Here is a 17,132-nt window from a genome sequence, read left to right as displayed (position 1 = left end):
GGGCCCTAAAACAAATCAGGCAACTACTGGAAAGACTGGGAAGTAAACAGGCAGATAAATGTATTTTATACCATCAAATGGGTAACTCTATCTGGATTTTTTATCGTTTTTCATCTAGAAGAGCTTACTGCTTGAGAAGACAGAAACAGTTTCTGAAACAAGGCAGAAGACAGTGTAGTTCTACTTAATGCCCAAGTATAGCTATGCACTGTAACGGTAATGCTATTTTATGGACAGAGCACCTCACTACCATGTATTTGCAACAAAGCAAGCCAAAATGACCTCATTTTTGTATGGTAGTAATTACTGGATATCCAAAGAACCAGCAAGGACATAGCAACACAATGTTTTTATCCCAAATTCTCATGTAATATGTATACCAGCCCTGAAAATTCTTTAAAAATGTACCATAATATCATACAAGGCTATGCAATCCTGACTGCAGTCAGATTACGGTAAGATCCACAGCTCTCCAAAGGAAATTATCACCTGGGTGTACAGCTGGTTTGAAAGACAAGCATTAGGTCGCCTATGTATTTCTATAGATTTGCACTCCAAACGAAGCTTTTAGGCAAATATGGATTTCCCCACTCTTGTGCAAGACACAAAGGCGTAGGGATACTAGGCATGAAGTGAAACTAATAAACAGTGTTAAAATTTAAAAAAAAAAAAACCATACGCATGAAAGAAAAGGCCAGATTTTCCAAGAATAAGAAACAATCTTCCCAGAAAGAAAGTCAATGTTGATTTTTGAAGTAGATCAGCGCTGGACATCATCCCACAAAGTAAGCTTCAGATTCCCCACCATTGTACTCCCTCAGAGCTGTGTTGCTTTAATGGGATGGTTATATTTGCTCTGGAGTCCTTGCAAGGATAATTTTTAAGAATATAAGCTCAGTCTAAAACTATTAGAGATGTTACTATGCCAGTAACAGTAAACTTAGCCTTTGCTCTTTTCCTTTCTAACAAAAAAAATAGAAAAACTCCAGAACTATTTGTAAACATGCTGTTCTGTGGTTTTTGTTTGTTTTTAATGTCAGAATTTTGTCATCCCTGATACAAGGCAGAAAAAAAAAAAAATCGGGCAAATGAATGAATAAAAATATATACCAAGCGAAACTATGTTGCAAATGCACACAGAAGGAACATGAAAGCAAGGGCTGGGTGGGTTTTAGATAGTCAAACAGTGGTTTCTTAACTGGGATGCTTGTAGTCCTCTGAGAAATCCTCATTAAAAAGCTATAACTGTATTTTTCCTCTTCTATTCTGTGAGTCACTCATTACATTTTTGGATGTTGCAACACATTCATGCATAATAAACACATACTGGGAAGAAGAAGAAAAAAAAAACAAAACAAAACCCAGCGTTCGCACTGGATTTTTTTTTATGTCTATATTTATCAGGATAAAAATCAAATCAAGAATGAAGCTGAGATTTGTAAAAGTTTCTATGCAAGGAATGCTATTAATCATAGACGAAGTATTTGGTATACTAGGGAGAAGCGTACAGATATGCACAGAAGTTACAGCACGGCAATGTTAGTATTACTATTATTGTTTGGCCTTTATACAGAGCGAGAGGATCAGGGGAGGGATCATAATGTTCCCCATCAAACCCTCTCCTAAGGGAGAACAGCCAGGCGCCGCCCTTAGCTAGACAATTCTGGACCCAAAGCTGTACTTTTGCAGCTGCTTTTTTTTTTTTTTTTTTTTTTTTTTTCCAGAGGCTAGGGAGTTAGGTTGCAGAGACTGAGCAGCCCCAGAAAGTCAGCCATGGTACAGGAAATTATTGTTGACATCTTGAAGAAATACCAGGGAATTATTTATTCACGTTGGTGTTTTAGACAACAACAAAGAGCATCTCACATATGCTCATGTCAGGGTGGTGGCTGCAAGGTTTTCCACTGCTCCAGTCAGATCAAAAAACCGTTTGCTTCTCTTCCAGTTTTTGCGGTCCTTTCGATCCCGCCACCCCAGGCAGGCCACACTGGCTACCTCGCACACTTGTGCCGACTCCCTGTACGGATGCAGGCCAAATTTATGGAATTAAAGGAAATCCAGATAAACATCGGGTTTGGTTTTTTTTAGAAAAATGTTGAGCTAGAGTTCCACAAATATTTTACATGCTTGTGAGAGTGCAATGGGGTATTTCTGCACTGCTCAGGATGTGAACACAAAGGAAAGGAAAGTGTGTTTATTACTGCTCTTCCAGCTGCTCTAATTAAAGGAAAAAGATAAAAGTGCTAATTTGGAGAGGCAGGATTAAAAAAAATTAAGTCGTGCAAAAATTAAGCTCATGTGAGTGAACGCATTTTCCATCGCAACGCATTCAGATAGGGAATGGGCTATTAAAGAACAGTTAGCTAGAAACACAACCCGATTACTTGTTTGTTCAGGAGATAATCAATCCTTTTAGTAGCAGGCTTACCTATCCAAACACATGCTACGCTAACCAGTTGGTGAATACATAAATCATGGAGAAGAGAGAAAAGAAATAAAGACTGCGGGACACACAAAGGAGGGGCGTCTGGGAGCTTGGTGCCGCTGGAAGGCCAACATTTTGATTTCTCAGCTACATTTCAAGGTGCACAAACAGCAGCCTCCCATCTCCAAGCTGATCTCCGGACGGGTGAGCAATCCTACCAGAAAATCCTGTAGGATTACAATCTTGTGGATCGCTCCAAGAAACCAATAGTCACCTCTACTACTGTCACTCGCCTATAAAAATGAGGTACAGCAGTCGGACATATCCTAGAAGATACCACAAGCAGAGAGGCTCGGTTCCAGAGAGAATTGCTGCTACTGCGGTGTGTTTTCCAAGAGCCTCCCAGGAATCACCTTTCTTGACTCTGTGGCCTAGGGAGTCCTGAAAACAAAACCGGGAACCGGAGGCTAAGAGAATGAGAGGATGTCATGGCAGGCATGGTTTCACAGATGTGATTTTTCTCCTGCTTTCCACTAACAGAGGTCATTTATTTAGTGGAGGGACCTCAATATTCTCCTCAAGTAACCTGTCATAAAGACTTTGTATTCTCAATACTCCATTCAAAGTACTATGTATATATTTCTGCTTATTGTTCTAGTCTAATATTGTCAATTTAGCATTTTCAGTATATACATTTAACCTTATAACCCATTTTGTCCTGCATTTACTGAGGGTCCATCAGCTTTAAAGATGTCTGTGCTCTGGAAAACATCCCACTAGCCAGAGTGGAATGATTTCAAATCCCTCACTCCCTCTACCATCAAGGGACAGAGACCTAAATTTGAGGGTAGAGCGCCCACGTTCTAGGACCGTAGCCTAAATTCAGAGTGTTTCATCCACTGCTTCACTGTTACCAATTTTATTTCTTGAACTTCTACTTTTTAATGCTCTCCCTTTTTAGTGAGACACATTAGAAATGTCTTCCAGCTTTGCATATCAGACAAAAAAAAAAAAAAAACACTATTTGTAACTGTGGTCACAGAAATTTGCCTTTATTTCAACCACTACGTAAGAGTAACATCAAACTAATTTAATTTTAATACTCCGAATAAGAATGATTAAAACAGCTTTTCTTAGGACAGATCTCACTCAGGAAGGAGAAAGGGTAAAGAAAATGACTTTATTATTATTTTTTTTTTTCCATTAATTGCCCACATCCTCAGGCCTGTTGGTTTTATGATACGAGCCCTTGCTGCTTTGCACGAACTCAGAGCAGCTTTCTCCCTGCTACTCTGTTCCAGGAGAAAACTAATTCCCCTAGTGTAAACAAGCATCCTTTCATTCCTTCATTGCTAATCCTTAATTGCATGCAGCAGGCTGCTGCTTCACCAGAAGATCCCAAATAACCTATCCAAAGGTTTTGGATTCAGGTGATTCTAACAGAGTTAGGTACATTATTTCTACTTACTTTCTGAAAATATACGAATTTCCCTCCATCCTATTTGATTAAATTACATTATCCAGTGAGCATTTTCAAAGCTACGTGGGTATATCATATGTGCACTATTCCGGCAGAAGTCAGATCTGGAGGTGCAGGAATTACACAACAAAATCATACAGCATGTTGGAAAATTCATTTGTACCATTGAGCGCCAACTCGCAACACCAGGCAGCAAACAGGAAAGATACCACCTGTATCACCAGGAGATGCACATTTGCATTTTTGAGGTGAAATGGCAGCTGGATTCTGTGTAGGGAGAGAAACAGGGAGGAGGGAGCACCACACTTTGGGTACAAATCCATGGGCAACTTGGCTCTTTGCTTATAATGTCCAGGGAACAATTCACGTTTATAGGCAGAAAAGAGCAGTCTAAAGATCTGCAGGCCAAAGTTAATACAGCAAAGACCTTTTAATCCAAACAGACAAAACAAAAGAACGTGGAAAACAGCATATAATCATTGAGCAGTTGTGCTGGTTCAAGGATTGTTTTCTTCTACACTTCTGTATTCCCCAAAATGGGGGGCAGATGGGGGTGGGGGGGTAATGTAAGGTATAAATAGGCCTTCTCCTTCCTAATTCTACTTAACTATAGAAAATTAGACCCGGGCTCTTACCCCTTTGCCCATCAGCCTTTCACCTTGCACAACATCATTACTGGCGTAACCACACAGGTCTTAAAAAAGGAGAATGACATTTACTAACGCAAGGTCATTCCCCTTACCTCCATATCCAAAATGGTCAAAAAATGCTGCAAAGTCAGTTCTCCTAAAGGGATTTGGATGCCAGTGCTTCTGGATGAGAAAGCTCGTGTTAGGTGAGGTTTAATCCATGACAGGAGAGAAGAGGATAAAAGGGTCCCACTCATGACTTCATTTGATGTTGTATTCAAAATATCCCCAAAGTCAAGTTACTAAATTCCTATATATTTATAGGAAAGGTCAAAATACACAATGAAAGAGCAAAACCCTCAAGATAATTTAAACATGCTGTTACAAAGCAAACAGAGAAATAGGCAGAACATAGTTAAGGTAGATGCAAATACACCACTATAAATTGGTTAACATTTTGACTCCCAAGACTTGCCCAAAATCATGCTATTTATAGAGAGTATACTTATATACATGGTGTATATATACATACACTACATGGCTGTATATACAATATAATATATGGCTATACATACACTATACAGCTTCTGGTGTGCTGGGAAGCCATATTCAGAAAAACATTGCAAAGGAATTATGAGGAAATCTGAATGACATCTCCCCAGTTATCTGAAACACCACAGTTGGATACTTTTTGAGTCTGTATTCTACCCCCTATACATTTTGGCACACTCAGGTTTGGTTTTGTTATGAAGCCCTTCTCTGACACGCCATCCAACATCACAGAATGGTTTGGGTCAGAAGGGACCTTCAAGGATCATCTAGTCCACCCTTTCCGCCATGGGCAGGGACACCTTGCACTACATCATGTTGCTCAAAGCCTCGTCCAACCTGACTTTGAACACTTGTTCACCCACACCATCTCTCTGACTCTGAGCAGAGCAGAAATACAGTGTGCTTGCACAAGCCTCAAAAAGATGTATCCTCATCATCCATTTATTTTCATTTTCATTCAATGTCAAAGGTATAAAGACTGGAAATCCTCTGAAAAAAACCAGAAACATTGCTGGTGAGATAAAATGGAGCTGGTGGCAGGCTACTCATTGATATATTCTTTTTCCCCCACGTCCCTGATGGGGCCTTGTTGCTTCAGTTTCCCCATCACTCTCCCCTTGGGTCTGATCGCTGGCACCAATCCCAAGCTAAAACCAGCACCTGACTCCCCACAGAGTTGCTCAGGGCTTTCTGTACCTTCATCCCTGAGTGTAAAGCACAGCAAAGTAAGCCCAAATTGTCTAAAGGGAATGGGGAGAGGTTGAGCTCTTGGTCACACCCAATGGGGAAAGCTCTGGCACTTCACTGACGGCTACCGCTCACTTAGAAAATCTGATCATTAATTAGGTGAAAAAACTGCCTGTCCACGCTTCATGCTCTTAATCTCCTCAAAACTACATCACGCTAACACAATGTTTGGGAGAGGAGGAGAGAAATCTAAGCTGTAACTACAGATGATTGTTCTTCACATTGTCCACACATGAAGTTGGGTGCGAGGAATTTAAATTTCTCACCATGGGTAATGAATTCAACTCAACATTCTTGTGTACACACTGATCCAGCTCCCAGTTATTCTACAGCAGTTTAAATTATCTCTATTTTATCAGCAGGATTATTCAGAGTTTCTTCCGCATCTCATTTCCCTGACAGTTAAAAGGAGGCAACTACTTCGGATTTATCTTCTTCTATTTCCTTCCCTTTCTAATTTGTTTTACCTGATTTTCTTACATCCCCAGCTCTGTTCCCTATTCCTCAAGCATATGGACGAACTCTCAAGATACATTTTGGAATAAAGATGGAAGAGTTTTATTGCAGTGGCTCCACAAAGCAAAAGCATAGAGATGTCTGTTTTCAAGCCACCCAAGCTGTGACCTTCTTCCAGACAGAATCCAGATACGGGAGTCATCTCCTCACCTGCATATCTGGCAGATAAAACAAGTAATCTCAAGAAAGAGATTTTCCTCAGAATGTTGAAAAAACAAACACCTTTAGGATTTTTATTTCTGCTTGTCTTCAGTTTACTAAAAAATCGGAGAACGTGATTTAGAAATCTGACTAGATAAGAAAGAGGGAGCACACATACAAAAAAGTGCCAGCGACAGCGTTCATAAAGCCACCTTCTCACATCAGTCCTCCAATTTCTTTAACACAGTATCCAAGTTCAGTGGTTTTCCTAATACTTCCCATTTATAATAGCTTCCTCTGCTAAAATGTAGTCATTCTGCAAAAGTGAGTGTGGTCCTATACAAAAGAACCAGAATTATGCATTTTCTCCCTTAAACTGCACCTGCACGAATACTTGTGCCTATTGAAACACCTGTAATTAGACTACTGCTCAGTCTGATAATAACATATACAGAATGGATACCTAAATCTGAACATGCACATAACTGATCCTTCTCCACCTAAAAAAAAAAAAAAAAAGGAAAGAAAAAGCATTTTTTGGTTGTCCACCATATGTCTTAAACCAAAAGCTCCAATCAACTATGTAGTCTCTAACTACATTTAATGGCATTGCATGTCCTGACATCAATCCAAAACAAGAAAAGGGAGGATTAAAGAACTCAGAAAAGTAAGCAATGTTCTTGACAGGTATTGAAGCAAAGACGTAAGACCTGGTGCTTAGTCTGAGTCTTAAAGTATGTGAAGAAGTATGCAATATTTATCACTAATTCTCCACAATAAAGCCAATTCCCTGTATAACTACCTTTTTTCTTCATGAAATGAGTGATTTTCTTTCACAAACGTGTACAGATTTGGGAAAAGACAAAAACCCCACACCTAGCTAAGTGAAGACAATGAGGGGGGGTTGTACAGTAACAGCCTTGCCTATGACTTGACCTTCCAGCTGCTCGTCACACAGAGATGCTAAAACAGAGACTACGAACCCCCATTTCTGATGCAGCTTTTATTTCAGAGGGACAGAACACAACACCTACAAAAGTTAATGGATTGGTTTTCTCACAGAAAAAATACAGAGACCTCTTAAGCAAACAACATCCTGAAAAAGTGCTTCGACCGCTCAGCTGTCTGACCTCTGTTTTAGACTGACCCAGAAACTGTGTCCAGGGGCAAAGCAAGCAGCTAGATCACACTTTACATAATATATTTGCAATAATTCACCTTGAATGAGATACATAATGATGCAATCACCCCCTTCCCCTCCTGAAAGAGTATAAAAATTATAAAAATATACCAGTAAATTTGATCACATGGAAATGAAAACTATTTAACATCAATAGATGCATCCTGGAAAATTTTCACAAATGGTCATTTGCCAAAAATATGAAAGTATATTTCTGGCTCTCACCATCTTGGCTGCAATATGTTTATGGTCAGAAACCAATTCATTCATTCATTAAAATTTTACACCTGTAACAGCTGAAAGGTTTTACTATGCTGTAACACTAACATTTGAAAAGTGAATTTGAAAAAGCTTTAGTAAAGTTTTTAGAAGCCCTAAAGACTAAACCTGTTAACATATAAAATTTGTTCAACTAGGAAAACCTAAAAAAAAAAACAGCCCTAAAGGTTTGTTTTGGATGGCTCAAGATGAAGGTCTCACTTGAAAAGGCAACCAGTGAAATGCTGCACAGCAACCAGATACCCAAATACATAAGAAAAAAGCTCAGCGCTACTTCAGTGCAGGTAGGCAGGTGGTGGGGCACCTATTCTCCACACACAATTACATGTGGGTGTAATTCCCCTCTCCCAGAAGGAAACATAAGAGTAAAATGCCGGCACAAGGCTGGAGAAAGGTTTACAGTTCAATAGACTGCAGACACACCTCATTACCACTGTCTCCACTAACACACCACCAATTTCCGCAACCCACCCCCCAGCAGCTTCTCGGTACACTTACCAGAACCTGCCTCAGCTCCCCAGTCCACTTAAACCGAAATAAATCTACTGTTTACACCATGTAGTTAAGCAAAATCATTTGGGCAGAAACAGAAGGGTTCCCGTGTTCAGCCAGCAGGTCGGGGTGCGGCAGTAAATGCCGGCAAAAGATGAGCAACAAGCTGCTGGGGGGGTGACCGATGGAGAAGAGAGGTAGCCATCACAGCCACGGCAGTCATGGGCATGGAGACCCAGCCACCCTATACTTCTTAAACATGCCACCGACACTTTTTCAGCACAAAAAAGCTGGCACCTTTGCCTGCATGGCTGCCCTTCAGGCCCATCATCTTACTTAGATGTCTGCCTGCAGTTGGGATCCATATCAATTAAATGTCAGCCATTTCATTTGAAGGTGCTGTCTGGCATGTGCGAGGTGGGGATGTGAAGGGAGAGCAAAAAAAAGCTCTGGGCAAGAGCTGCCCAAAGGTGTTTGGAGAAATTACTGCTAAGAATATTCAAGCTTGGCAGTGGCTTCATTTCTGTGGGGTTCATCCGCACCCCAGGAAGTAGCACAGGATGGAAGAGGCCCAGGGTCCAGGCCGAGAAGGTGTTGGGGCTCTCTTGTCTCCCACTGTCATTTTCACTCAGTACAAATGGCTGCATGAAGACCAGGAGCAGTCTTCCTTAGGCTCGAGGGGAAATGAATTTGATGCATGAATGAATTCAGTTATCTGTACCGAGTTACTCAGTTTGCACATTGATGATGTTTAAATCAGTTGATCTCCCCCAAAATACTGAAGTTCCTGAAACTCTTTTCCCAGAGATTTATTGTTGCTTGGGTAACACATTATTATCATGACATGTTGGATCAGTCTGTGCTCCTACAGCAGTATATGAACGCTAAGTACCGTCACCATCCGTTTGCTGACTAGTCTTGCTGTCCTTTTACCCACAATACCACTTCCCCTGTCATTTATCTGAAATCTTAAAAAAATAGCAAATCCTATGCCACAGGGTAGCACAACATCCTCACCTCTTTAGTTGTTTAAACTGGTGAAAAAGCGGGCTCTTTCAGTTTCCCTCAAAACAAACCAGCCTGCTGTCATTCTCTTGATCAACATTGGAAAACCTTGCAATTTCTCATTAACTTCCCCTCCTAACAAAATTAAAAAGCAGAGAACAGATACCACGATGCCGTTCAACCCCTCTTGCCCAAAAGAGGTCTCTGAAGGTCTGCAGCAAGTTGCAGATCCAACAACTTTCCCACCAGCGGTTCCACTTCTCAACCACCAGCTCGTGTCCCCAAAAGCATCCGATACAGGCTTAACCCGCGAAATGACACAGCAGCAGCACCTCTCCGAGCAGCAGCAGATGTCGAAACAGAAGCTGCAGCAGCAGATAACACGTGAGCAACCTTCTGCCAGGGCTCGGAGCAGGCTTGGTTTCCTACCCGAATACATGACACGTAAACAAGTTGCAGAATATGGTCAAGCAAGCTGAAACACCTCATTAAATTTGCTCGATGCCTGTATGACCAGGTACTCCAGACACTGTAACTGCTTAACATCACTATGGTATAAAAAGAAGGAAAGAGACAGGAATATCTCGCTGCCTAGAGTACGTGGATGAATCTGAAATAGTAGGTTTTAACAAGAGAAAAGGTATTTCTGTATACACACCTAAATAAAAGAAGGAAATTAAACGAATTCTGGGGGGCAGGCAAAATTAGATCTTCACTGGCCGCAGATGTGCTGGACGAGGGACTGCGTGGGAAGTTTGCAGACACACGGCAGATACAGCATAATACATTCAGTAAAAACACCTAACTTGACTATCTCGATTACAGTTACATTTGTCACTAGTGAGGAGAAAAAAAAAAACCAAACCTGGAGAGAACTTGGTCCTACTGCTATTTCTAGCCTTTGTTAATTCGGTTGTTGGGGTGCATAATTATCCTACGCACCCAAAATTTATGCTGTTAGGCGTACAAACAGGCAGTTAAATAGCTCAGATATTTAATAGTATTATGTTCAAATTCGATATACCCCCCGAGATGGACATAGGTCACTTAACAATTCTGTAAATTTTAATCTCAGCCTAAAATACTGTTTGACTTCACAACCGGCAAAGGGATAAAACTCACTAAATATTACAAATACAATCAGATGTCATGAGGTGGAAAACTACAACCCGTGACTGCACTGTCAAAACAGACACCACACGGTGATTCTCGTTATCATCTCCATATTGACCCAAGTTTTACCCAACTACTGGAACATTAAAAGAGGATTCAAAATTTACTGTCGATTCTCCGATTTTGCCATTTTACAAGAAGAAATGTATTAAATAACCTGACTTAAATTATTAAAAACTGAAAACATCCAACCTGATTTGTACTTTATTAGTGAGTTGGATCCTGTATCTCTTGGAAATCAATAGAGCATTACCATTAACTCCAATGAGCGTAGCGACAGACATACAGGCCAAAGCCTAGAAGGCTGTACTCTCATTATTTTCTTTGAGAAAATAATGCACGCCTCAATAAGGCAGCTGAGGAAAGTGTTTTTAGAAATCATGTTTGAGAGGAGTACTTTAGCACTTAAGTATTTCCAAGTAAGCAGAAATGCTTAGATGCATGTTTTGGAGAAGTCTAGAGATACTGATTTACAAGAACTTAGGCTCCTCAAGTTTCAGTTCTTCTCAGCAGGAAAATTTCCGGTAATGTCATCCTGTACAGAAAATGCAATTCGTTACCTTAAAACATTCATGGGATATTTTAAAGCATGAACGAAAAAGCCCAAATCAAGACCACTGTGTGCAATACTGAATATCAGATCCTGGCACGCTTTTGTGTACCAGGTACCCTAGAGTAGGTACAAGAAAATAAATTTCCTACAAAAAGAAATACTTCACACTCCACTTCAAGTGAATTTATTCTAGTTCAGATGCCAGGGGAAAAAATGTGTCTGTTAAATTAAAAAGAATGAACTATGGAATGATAAAACATCATCTCATAACTATCTAGGCTGAAGTGCAATTCCCAAGCCAAATTAAACCTTCAGCTTTATTGTGGAGCTGCCTGAAAAGTAACTCTGCAGGTGATGCTTCAACTTGATTCAAGCAGTCAGTCTCGTGTTTTCAGGTTACAAAATTATTCTACTGCCGTAACTTCTGTTGTTTTAGCGTCTGCCAGGGGTGCTATGCTGCCAAGCCATACGCACACATGGCTCCCATCCCCGGTGCCTGCTTGCAGCAGGAGATCCGGTGGCAGGAGAGCCATGTCTGAAGGACAGAGAGGTGGTTATGGGGAGAGCAGACTTGCAGGTACCACAAGCCCTCGGCAACTGACTTCTGAACGGTGAGCGACATCCTTGCCTACCTAACGGCAGGGGAAATTTCTTCATCCCTGAATATAGCTGTCAGCATCCTGAGAAAAGAAAGATGGTATGCCAACCTGGAAACATGATGGGACTCTGTACTGACAGAAAGAAGTCAGTGAGGAAGGTGAGTACCCAATATCCTGCCTCCAGCTGCAACCAGATGTTGATGCTCTGGAGGCAAGTGAATAGTATACAATCATTAATCATAATCCCAGAAAGCAAATCAAGGACCAAGAAAAAATGGTCTTCCTGACCCAAGAGAAAACCAGCCAAGTTCTGAGGCATGACTTTTATTATAATCTTGTCCAAGGCAGCAATATGTGCTACAATACACGGAACGCACTACAAATAATCCTGTTTTCTCAATCCGGGGTAGAACGTGGGTGAACAGAGCACTGTCCTTCCCTCTTCTACATGCACTGGAAATGTCCTCCACTGAACCAAGCCAAAGAACATCTTTGGTAAGGAAACCTCATCTCACCTTAAACACTCCCAGCAGCAGCAAATCCATTACAATGCTTTATTTCCCACATTGCTACTTATAACTTCAAGGTACAACACACCTAACCAGCTCCTGGACGCTTTATGTCTCAGTAGGGTCAAGTAAGTATCATGTATTTTCCTAAAACATATGAATGATATATATACAGGCATCATTTCCCCTCCCTGTCTCTTCTGCGCTGAATAAACTCCGTACACCCTTTATTGTGAAGCTTTGTTTCCAAACCCTGGATCGCTTTCATCACTGCACTCTTACTAATATTTCACATCCTTCCTCACGTGCGAGCAGCAAAACCAGACACAGAATTCCCATGATCTTACTAATGCCACGTACTTTCCTATTTCTGTGCAATATTTATATTGCTGTACAGCCAAAGACCACACTTCAGTCACAGCATTACAATGAAAACTCCTGGTGAGATGATTCTCCACGCAAATTCTTAAGCTTTCTTTCAAATTACCAGTTCGAAGACAGTCTCCTATCCTGCTGGTGCAACTGTATTCCTGGTTCCTTTGTATCTGGCTGCATGAAAAATGCTTTCTGCTGGATGCAAACCATTTTTAAGAAGTGATGTTTTTTTAAAGTATGCCATACTAGTATCTCATTCCGCACGCGCACCAAACTGCATGTGATCTGTTGGTAACAATGAGATATCATCACAAAAACTGCAAATATAACGATATTAAACAGCCTTACACCGAGATCCAGCCCCTGGGGAACCCCGCAAGAAACAGCTGCACTCCCCTAGAAGAAAGGCACGCCTAAGTGCCTCGCTAAACGAAGAAAGATTTATGAAGCAACTTTGCCAATGTTTGTGGTATTTATTCCACAGTGACTCCATGGCACAATTGTTTTAAACTCACACTTCGCTGCAGAGTTAGTAGATATATCGGGGACACAATATAGGGTGAGTCTGCTACAACAGAACAGTTGATGAATAGCTTAGGAATTTGGGAGATGTGGTTTTTTACAATTCAGAACACTGGGAAGCAATTTGCTCTCGCTCTACTGTAAATTGGTCTTTAACAATTGTTAAGTCATTCTGAAAGACTCAGAACGAGTAAGCCCTGGCTTGTCACTTATTTCAGAGGCTCCATGTTAAAGTTTTCAATTTTTCAGCCAGGAAAACAATAATGAATAATGTGCATAAAGAAAAGCATTCATACAATTAACCGAAAACTTTTAGGTTCCATTGTCTATTAAAAAAAAAATCAGAAACAACTGGGTGCCAATTCGTCAACTGGGTAATCTATTAATTAATAATAGAATTCAGCAGCATATTTCCATGTTCATACACATACACACATTATTGATGAAGCTTGTAGCACTGCCTATTAGGCAATTGCAGAACACTTCCAATGCAAGATGCTGCTTCCAGCTGCTTGTAACTTGGCCAGACATTGACTGTTTGGGTTGAAATTTTCCAAGTTGAATGTCTGCCTCGGGCTAAATTTTGTTCCATGTGTTGTAGAGGTTGCCTCTGAGGGAGGGGTGCAGAAGGAGTTAGACTGCAATTAGAAGAACTCGGCCAAAATACTTCAGCTGTTTTCAGAACAAGACCAGGGAAAATGCTGTCTTTCAACGTTAACAGAAATCTTTGACAAACTTGGAAGGCTACAGCGCCCTTTCAGCTCTTGGTGACAGATTTGAAATCTGACATGAGGGCTGGAGCCGCTGTATCGGAGGTGTCCCTCTTGCTGCGCCCCAGGAAAAATCCACATGCATTTGGTCACTTTATGCATTCTCAGTTGGTAATTGCTAGGCCATATTCACATTCTTCTCAACTCCTCACGCTGATGAGACAGCATAGGTCACCTCCACAGCAATAAGCAACTCAAATAACCACGCTCCAAGCCAGAAAACGGCAGCAGGCTCCAGGCTTTCCATGTAGGGGCTGGTGGTGGTTGTGATGGCACCAGGTACTCAGGACACGAACATGAGTCCTGCTTCTCCTTGTCCTTTCCCTGCCCCATCCTATCGGTCTTTGCAGCAACACAGACCACAGCCATGACCTACCACCAGCGGTTATCCTCAACAGAGAGCTCCAAAAGCAGAGTGCAAGGTGTTACATTAGGAATCCAGCTGATGAAGGATGGTGACACAAGTACACTACCCTAGGCTGCCTATCTGCTTTTTGGCTCTTTTCCTGAGGGAAAGAAAACCTAGGGAATTACACACAAAAAGCAGTATTAAAAATGTGATTAACGCGGCAGAATTCAGGAATTATCAGAACTAAGTGGCGTACAGTAATTAAAACCATCTCCTAGTGCTTATATGCATAGAGGTCAATCTCTAATTGCAACTGACCTGGTCACATATTTTTCCCCATAGAATCTTTGCTACAATTAACACACAAATTCCTCTTTTTGCCCTTGTTCTCTAGAGCATGACTACACACTTTCGAAGCACAGAGGGAATTATTTCTTTTCTCCCAGGTTCTTTTTATGGTTCTCATCACTACAGTAATCTATAGGATAAAGGATACTGTTATCCACATTTTTTTTTAAAGATGGGAAGCTAAGACATGAAAAGATCAGAGCAAAAAGCTACAGGACACTGAGCAGGCAATTCTGACACTCAAGACCTGTATTTATAACATGCTTAGACCTACAAAACATCTTCTGTACATCAAGAGTGAACAGCTGTTGACTTTTGTTCCAGATGGCCAAGGTCAGCATAACTACACAGCAGATCCCAGGGACTCAGGCCAGGCACCCAGACAAACCGCGTGCGAAAACCTTTATGTTTATGTGGAAATCCCGCAGGAAAGGCAGGGGCTGCAAGATCCAATTCTCCAGCCATCTCAGGCATGAAACCACCTCTCCCTCATTCGTGTCACCTCTTCTGACTGCTGCACCTTGGTGGATGCACCGCTGGTTCATCACCCAAGCTGGACGGGAAGGATGGTGGCGGATCACGTCACATCATCGCACACAGGTCCAGCGCAGCCAGATGATCCCAGCACTTTTACAACTCCTCAGCACTTTGCTTTGCAAATTTACCTACAGGGTAGGGCTGGGAGGTAGTAAATGTATAGAATAGAGTATATAGAGCTCAGCTACATCCACTGGGTGGCAGACATGTTTCGTGGGATCCAGATACGTGCACATACAGAGGTATACAAACGAAACCTCTTAAATACTCTGCTTGTTCCCTGTCTCAGAAGCAGCAATTGAACAGACGCGGTAAAAAAAATAAAAAAAATCAATCCCACAGAGTGAAGTTAACATATTCTGCCTTCATTTTAACACCGGCTTCTCATCTGCAGCGCTGAGGTGTCTAAGCTGTCCTGGCACTCGGTCGGAGCTGTGCATACACGCGGTGCCCCACGTCACTTCTGTAGGTGGGTGCCCTAATGCGAGGCAGCAGGACCATGCAAGAGTCTTCAGGGTCTCTGATGCACTAATTAACGTGTAAAAAGCCATGCCTGCAGAGGCCAAGCCTTTAAACTCTTCCCTAATTTAACAAACTTTGTGGGGGGAAATTCTTTTTTTTTTTTTTTTGGACTAACAGCTGTAAATGTGTCCATGTGCGTAAGCAGCTAAGTTTTAAAGTTCAGAGAAACATAAAAAGCCAATATTTTCCATGGATTTCCACTTAACATCTAGCAGAGTAATTTCAAAATTTGCTTAAAAAGATGTTTTTGGAGAAGAGACCGCCAACCAAGTTTCAACCCAACGCATATTTTTATAACCAAGTTGTAAACTCCATAAAAACTACACTTATAATGGAAATGCTGACAAACGCATAACTACTGCAGCTAGCTATGACAGCCCGACCACAAGTCCTCCTTCAGGAAAAAGCAACGTTTACTTCCCCCCCCCCCCCCCCCCCCTCCTTTTTTAAGGCTGCTCGATCACAAGCCGGGGCAGGGGCTGGGTGGTACGTACGGGTACCTCTGCCTTAACCTTCCATTATGAATTTAAGCAGCTCTTATTCCGCTTTATCTCCCACATGTTGAATGAGCCACCCCCTCTGGTTTTGCCATAAACAACCAGAGGGCCTCTTAAATCCATGACTCACTCCGCTGGCTTCTCCTCCAACCCTTGTGCGCGACTAGAGCAAAAAAGTTGCCAGCCGTAGCCGGTGAATTAAGCTTTTTTATTTTTTTTTTTCGCGGCACCGTCGGGAAATGACCGACACAGCGCTAAGGGTGAATACAAACCCGGTATGACTTTTATTGAGGGGGTGGGTGAGGAGGACCGGCAGCTGAGAGGGCTCCTCTACCCCCGGCCACCCTAAGGCACGGGAGGGACGAACACCACCACCACCACCCCCCCGCCCCGGGGGCGGCAACGCGGAGGCCCATCGGGGGCCAACGTGTCGCCCGTGTGCGACCGTGTCCCCGTCCCGCCACCGGGGCGCCGCCGTCCCTCAGCTCCGGCCGCCGCCCCCCCCCCGCGCCTCAACCGCCGCCGCCTCAGGGGCGCCCGCACGCGCCGCGGCCTCCCCGCGCAGGGGCGCGCGCCCGCCAACCGTCCGCGCCTCGCGCCCCCCCGCCCAGCCCCGGGCAGCGCGGAGCCGCCGCCGCCTGGCCTCTCCCCGCCGTCCGTGAGGCGGCGGCGGCAGGGTGAGGAGGAGTAGGCGGCGGCAGGCAGCACCCCCCCCCGCCCTCCTTCCCCCCGGCGGCACACGCGCTGCCCGAACTCTTCAGAAAGTTGGCAGCGGCGTCCGGCGCGAGACGGGGCGCCGGCTGGCCCCGCACCGCCGTCCCCCACCCCGCCCGCATAGGGCCCGCCGCCGCCCCCCCAGCCCTCTTCGCGCACCCACCCCACCACCCCCCACACCTCCCGTCTCCCACAGCCGAGGTGGGGCAGGGGCAGTC

The 17,132-nt window shown here is 43.0% G+C and overlaps 1 protein-coding gene across 1 annotated transcript in view; it reads right to left on the bottom strand.

Annotated features, from left to right (window-relative positions):
* Positions 1–17,132, bottom strand: part of ELF1 (E74 like ETS transcription factor 1) — a 93,901-nt gene that overhangs the window by 76,527 nt on the left and 242 nt on the right. The gene's annotated exons all lie outside the window — the stretch shown is intronic.

The sequence above is a fragment of the Rissa tridactyla genome, chromosome 1, assembly GCF_028500815.1.
Source record: "Rissa tridactyla isolate bRisTri1 chromosome 1, bRisTri1.patW.cur.20221130, whole genome shotgun sequence".
In the NCBI taxonomy this organism is placed as follows: domain Eukaryota; kingdom Metazoa; phylum Chordata; class Aves; order Charadriiformes; family Laridae; genus Rissa; species Rissa tridactyla.
Note: the sequence above shows the minus strand (reverse complement) of the source record. Positions and strands in the feature narration are given on the sequence as shown.